Source organism: Procambarus clarkii, chromosome 45 (genome assembly GCF_040958095.1).
Source record: "Procambarus clarkii isolate CNS0578487 chromosome 45, FALCON_Pclarkii_2.0, whole genome shotgun sequence".
NCBI classification, from domain to species: Eukaryota; Metazoa; Arthropoda; class Malacostraca; order Decapoda; family Cambaridae; genus Procambarus; species Procambarus clarkii.
In genome coordinates this window covers 15,512,636-15,519,726 of record NC_091194.1, presented here as the reverse complement: position 1 = coordinate 15,519,726, position 7,091 = coordinate 15,512,636, and the positions used below count along the sequence as shown (strand labels likewise).

General features: G+C 40.9%; 1 pseudogene; it reads right to left on the bottom strand.

Annotated features, from left to right (window-relative positions):
* Positions 1 to 2,962: 2,962 nt before the first annotated feature.
* LOC123770100 (membrane-associated tyrosine- and threonine-specific cdc2-inhibitory kinase-like) lies at positions 2,963 to 4,893 on the bottom strand (annotated as a pseudogene).
* Positions 4,894 to 7,091: the final 2,198 nt, after the last annotated feature.

Genomic DNA, 7,091 nt, shown 5'->3' with positions numbered 1-7,091 from the left:
TACTCTCTGGCGCCTTCCTGTTAGGTAGTTCCTTACCCATACTAGGGCCTTTCCGCTTACTCCTGCCTGCCTCTCAAGTTTGTATAGCAATCTCATGTGCGGTACTGTATCAAAGGCCTTTTGGCAGTCAAGAAATATGCAGTCTGCCCAGCCTTCTCTGTCCTGCCTTATCCTTGTTATTTTATCATAAAATTCCAAAAGGTTTGTTAGGCATGATTTCCCTGTCCAGAACCCATGTTGGTGCTTGTTTACAAACCCAATGCTCTCCAGGTGCTCAACAAGTCGTAGCCTAATTAATCTTTCAAATATTTTGCAGGGGATACTTGTCAGTGATACGGGTCTGTAGTTAAGTGCCTCCTCCCTATCTCCTTTCTTGAAAATCGGTACAACATTTGCCTTCTTCCAGCAACTGGGCAATTCTCCCGACATAAGTGACTCATTAAAGAACATTGCCAGAGGCACGCTGAGAGCCTGCGCTTCCTCTTTTAGTATCCACGGTGATACTTTGTCTGGTCCAACCGCTTCAGTTGCATCTAGTGTTGTCAACTGTTTCATGACCTTCTCTGCTGTCACCTCTATATCTGATAGTCTTCCGTCTAGGGTAATCCCTTCTAACAATGGGAGCTGTTCAGGCTCGGTTGTGAACACTCCATGGAAAGTGGCATTCAGTGCCTCGCAGATTTCCTTGTCACATTCTGTATATGCCCCCTTCTGTTTTCCTCAATCTTGTCACTAGGTCATTTACCGACATCTTCCTTTTTATATCAACTCGTCCTCTTAAAAATAACGTCACATTTCGCTGGTATGCGCACTATGGCCAAATTTGGACGTAATTTGAAATGAAATCGACTCACAAAAGTTACGTACTGTTCCGTTTTCTGTTTGAGTCGTCCGGCTTACTCGGCAAGCTTAAAAGAGGAAACTTTCCATTAACGTTTTTCGTACTGTTTTGAAACTTAGATAATTTCCTGCCCACCTAACCTATCAGAAGACCCTGAACTTACTGTTGTTGAAAAAAATAAAATCCCAAATTTATTTTCATTTTTTTTTTCATTTTCAAATGACGTCCATATTCGGCCATACGGGCAAACGGCCAAAAGCGACGTTCTTTTTAAGAGGACAGGTTGCTTATATGGCTATGTAGTAATTTAGGTTGCTTTTTCGCTTTCAATGCAATATCATTCTCATAATTTCTTTCCGACACTCGTCTTATGTTAATGTAATCGTTCCTAGCTCTGTTGCATCTAATCTTGTTGTCCTCTGTCCTTTGTCTTCTGTACTTCCTCCACTCCCTCCTGCTTCTCACCTTTGCTTCCTGACACTGTCTATTAAACCATGGATTATTATATTCTCTCCTGCTTTTTTCCTTTACTGTTGGAATAAATCTCTCTTCAGCCTCCTTGCATTTCCGTGTGTGCGTGTGTGTACTCACCTATTTGTACTAATCTATTTGTGCTTGCAGGATCGAGCATTGACTCTTGGATCCCGCCTTTCTAGCCATCGTTTGTTTACAGCAATGACTCCGGTCCCATTTCTCTATCATACCTAGTTTTAACATTATGAATAGTGTGTGTGTGTGTGTGTGTGTGTGTGTGTGTGTGTGTGTGTGTACTTACCTGGTTGTACTCACTTAGTTGTGCTTGTGGGTGTTGAGATTCGGCTCTTTGGTCCTGGCTCTAAACCGGCAATCAACAGGCCTAAACGTCCCTGAGCCTATTGGGCTTTATCATATCTACACTTGAAACTGTGTATGGAGTCACCCTCCACCACATCACTTCCCAATGCATTCCATTTGTCAACCACTCTGACACTAAAAAAGTTCTTTCTAATATCTCTGTGGCTCATTTGGGCACTCAGTTTCCACCTGTGTCCCCTAGTGCGTGTGCCCTTTGTGTTAAATAGCCTGTCTTTATCAAGCCTGTCGATTCCCTTGAGAATCTTGAATGTGGTGATCATGTCCCCCCTAACTCTTCTGTCTTCCAACGAAGTGAGGTTTAATTCCCGTAGTCTCTCCTCGTAGCTCATACCTCTCACCTCGGGTACTATTCTGGTGGCAAACCTTTGAACCTTTTCCAGTTTAGTCGTATGCTTGACTAGATATGGACTCCATGCTGGAGCCGCATACTCCAGGATTGGTCTGACATATGTGGTATATAATGTTCTGAAAGATTCCTTACACAAGTTTCTAAAGGCCGTTCTTATGTTCTTATATGTGTGTGTAATTACCTAATCCATTGTTTCAAATGTAATCTATAACATTCTTTGAGCAGCCCTTGATGTACTTGTTCTTACAGAATGCTGCAATAGTTGTCAAGAATTGCTATTGCAAATGTTGTTCTTTGATATGTATTATATGAATTTGTATTAAATTATTACGTCAACTTTTTTTCAAATTCAAGATATATCTTAGTGCTCTGCTGAGTAAAGTACTAAGACACTGCTGATCTTAAAATATATATCTATTTATATCTTTCTATATATATCTATCTAATATATAAGATAATATCTTAAAATATTAATAAAATCTGACTAACTGCCTATCTTAAAATATGCCACGATATGACAAATACAGTATAACTACCATCAACAGATGCTAATATGCCCAACAAATTGTTACGTTAAACTTGCAGTAGTTATTCCTCTACCAACACAACTTATGAAAATAAATCACATTTGTTGAGCTTTCATAAGTTTACCCTAAAAGTTGTCCTTAACATAACAATGGTTTTCGTTAGTTCTTTGCTAAATTGCAATGATAAAACTGGAAGAATTTAAAAGACAAAATGAGAGCGAGATATTTACTTGTATAGAAAAGAACAATTAACTCTAATAATATTTTCTCCCTGCATAATGGAAGAATAATACTCCCTTGTAGTAAACAAAATATATTCCACTCAGATCTTTTACATAATTATCAGAGACATATTTGTCACTCCAAAGACATTGAAAACTTGCAGAAGAATTAATCATCAACGGTCCCTATGGAATTGAACATATCGATGAGGTTCCTTGCAGTAAGGTTAAAGGAAGGGAGAGAGAGGTTCATCACTCACAAGAGTACCTGGGCCTCGCGTGCTCACCATGCTCATCTTCCCACATACACATGTGGCCACCTTAGCACAGCTCCTCGATGCCGATCGAAAGATGGACTATCGTCTGGATTTGGGCTTGCATTAATGCCACTTCTCTTGGAGGGGAAAAATTGATGAAATCTGTCTCTTGAACTGATATACGATTGATGTTGCGTTACCAAAGGGTCTGTGTGTATTGACATCACTACAAGAGGTCGAGATGTCACTTATTGCCTATGCCAAACTCTGGTCATCCATGCCTTCATCATAGGAGAAGCCAACAGCAAAGTCGGAATCAGAAATGTTCGCTGTCGATAGATCTGGAGGTCTGGAGAAGCTTCTGGTTTATGCAGACGCTTGAGAGGCAGTGTTAGGAAATTGATGAATATTACAAAGTATAGCCATGTCTTCATTAATGTGCTCTTGGCTTTGATAATAGATTTCCGACAAATGTCTTTGATGGTCTTTTGAAAGAAAACTTTCGTGATAGTGGGAAGAGCAAGAGCCTGTTTTGCTGTGAGTCTATCCAAGGGGTTGGGCTGGAGGAAGTCTGTCAGCACAAACTGTAGTTCCTCAGATAATCTGCTGGCAGCAAGAGGAATTCTTCCCTTGTCTGAGATGTTGCCAGAGGTCTCCTTGTTTGGGCAAATCTAGATTCGTTTGCCAATTCCAGAATTGTCATACCCAGGCCAAATATATCACCAGGAGGTCCAAACTGAAGATTCATGATCTCTGGAGCCAAATATTTTGGGTCACCTCCTACTGCCTCATGTACTGGACCCCTGAGAGGTATTAATCATTAGACCAATATCGCCAAGCTTGTAGAGACCATCTTAACCAAAGAATATGTTTTCCGGTTTAATATCCATATGAACAAAATTATTTTTGTGCAAGTGTTGTACACTCTGTAACACATCGACTAGATATTCCCACACAATGATAGATATTTCCTAGATATGATATGATACTAGATATTGATACTAGATATGATATCTTTCCTAGATATGATACTAGATATTTCCCACAGAGTCCGAAAGGTCATGACAATCGTCTGCAACATTAATGAGTAATGTCTTGCAAACTAACGTTAAAAGATAAAGCTGTTGACGTTCCTCCGAGGCACGATAAAATTCTACACAATTGCGATGCTTTGTTAATTTTTCATGTTTCTGTAATTCTCCCATTCGTCTACATCTCTCTCCTTCACCACGAAATTTAAGAAGTATACTCATGCAAGCATACAGTTGCCCATCTTCCTTACTTCTAACTCAAAAGACTTCTCCAAATGATCCAGCACCCAGTTTGTCCTCAAAGATGTAACATTGTTCAAAATACAGTGCAGCTTTCTCAGCACTTTAGACTGGACTCTGAGCAATGAAGAATGTGTCAGTCATCGGGAAAGGGCACAGGTTGAGGACGGTCGTTCTCAGTTACTCGTGAACAAAGTCTTGTGACTGGGCAGTTCTTTATAGGAGGTCGTGGTGACTGGGCAAGTCTTTATCGGAGGTCGTGGTGACTGGGCAAGTCTTTATCGGAGGTCGTGGTGACTGGGCAAGTCTTTATCGGAGGTCGTGGTGGCTGGGCAGCTCTTTATAGGAGGTCGTGGTGGCTGGGCAGCTCTTTATAGGAGGTCGTGGTGGCTGGGCAGCTCTTTATAGGAGGTCGTGGTGGCTGGGCAGCTCTTTATAGGAGGTCGTGGTGACTGGGCCAATCTGGGTGTGCCACGGGACTTCTTAGTCGAAAGTGGTCTTTTCCCTGTAGTAAATACCGGCGCTGGGAGATCATACGATAATGAACTTTCAATTCTACTTATTAAGATCATTTTCACGGCAAATCACCTTCAAAACACTGTGTGTGTGTGTGTGTGTGTGTGTGTGTGTGAGGCGGGGGGGGGGGGGGGGGGGGGGGGGCGCCCCCGTGTTTTTTGTAGTTAGGTCTGGGTGGCAGGAAGGAATTTCTCAGGAAGTTTACGCGTGTCCTCCAAAGCTCCTTCTGCCAGCATTTTGTTCCAGAGCCTTAAGCTTGTGATAATATTTTAGCGGCTACATTTATTTTGTTACACACACACACACACACACACACACACACACACACACACACACACACACATAGGGGCCTCGTAGCCTGGTGGATAGCGCGCAGGATTCGTAATTCTGTGGCGCGGGTTCGATTCCCGCACGAGGCAGAAACAAATGGGCAAAGTTTCTTTCACCCTGAATGCCCCTGTTACCTAGCAGTAAATAGGTACCTGGGAGTTAGTCAGCTGTCACGGGCTGCTTCCTGCGGTGCGTGTGTGTGTGTGTGGTGTGGGGGAAAAAAAAAATAGTAGTAGTTAGTAAACAGTTGATTGACAGTTGAGAGGCGGGCCGAAAGAGCAAAGCTCAACCCCCGTAAAAACACAACTAGTAAACACACACAATTGGGGGGTCTGGTAGCTGAGTGGACAGCGCACGTTACTGGTAATCCTGTGGCCCGGGTTCGATTCCCGGACTAGGGAGAGACAAATGGGCAAAGTTTCTTTCACCCTGTTTCTTTCATCTTCGCAACAAGAGCGAGTCACCCGGGTGTACTGTTATTGCTGTGGTTACATGAGAATAACTGGCGATTAGGGTTCACTTGATCACTTGTTGAATAAATGATTTGTTCTATCAGTGCTTTCGTCAAAATTATTTTATTTTTCAGCGACGTGAAGTGGATACTTAGTTTTAGTGAACGAGGACCGGGCCGGCGGGTTCGTCGAGACCCGAAATCATAGCAAGGTAACCAAGGTGTGTGTACTCACCTATTTGTGCCGGGAGGATCGAGCTTTAGCTCTTGCACCCCGCTTTTCTAGCCTTTGGTTGTCTAATGCACTGACTCCTGACCTGTTGCCATATCATACCTGTTTTTTAAAGTTAAGAATGATGAACCTGCTAATTTAGGTCAATCGATTTACTCACTACTTTTGTGGGATAAATACATGGGATTGATTTCAATATGGGGAATAAAACATATGCAAATACAAAATAACAAAGTGCATGCATTATTAAATAAAAAGGGGGGCCTTATCAGTCTCAAAGTCCAGCCAAAGTTTCCTCTTGCCTACCTTCTGACAGGTTTCAAGGACTGTAGATGTTTAGGTACTACGTAAGGATGTTGATTGTACAAGCAACTTATAGCTATTGGTATTTAGCCACATCAATTTACATTGTACAAGAGATTAAGTTAAAAAACTTAATATAATGGCTGCTGAAATAACTGGTTCACTGTTTAGGGGCCAGATTCACGATGCCGTTACGCAAGTACTTACGAACATGTACATCTTTCCTCAATCTTTGACGGATTTGGTTACATTTATTAAACAGTTTACAAGCATGAAAACTTCCCAATCAATTGTTGGTATTGTTATAAACAGCCTTCTAGTGCTTCGGAGCTCATTAACTGTTTAATAATTGTAAACAAAGCCGCGAAAGATTGAGAAAAGATGTACAGGTTCGTAAGTACTTGCGTAACTAATTTGTGAATCTGGCCCCATGCTTCTAAAAGATCTGAGCACTGTACACACCCTAGATTAGCTCTTAAACAGTTATAGCAAATAATTGGGATTTTATCTAGTAAATATAAAATTAACTAGTTATATTATTCAAGCCAAATTTTAAATTGATTTATAGATTATATGCAAGCAAATATTATCACTTGATGATAATTATAATATTGATTGATAATTTAAACTGATTATTTAGTGATAAATTTATTTCAGTTTAGATTAGTATTATTGATTATTTGCAGATTTATTAAAATAAAAACTATTATAGATGCTTACTTTATTCATTTTTTTCCCGTGATATAACGGCAAACAGTCAATATGGAAGATAAGGTTATAGGAGAATGCAAATTATTCAATTAAACATACAACAAACATTTAAGACTTATCCAACTGACAACCGGTGCCTATCTGACAGTTGCCAGATTAAAGATCGACGGACCGAAACGTCGTCGTCCCTTCACCTTCTAGTGTGTGGTCTGGTCATCTTACTTTAG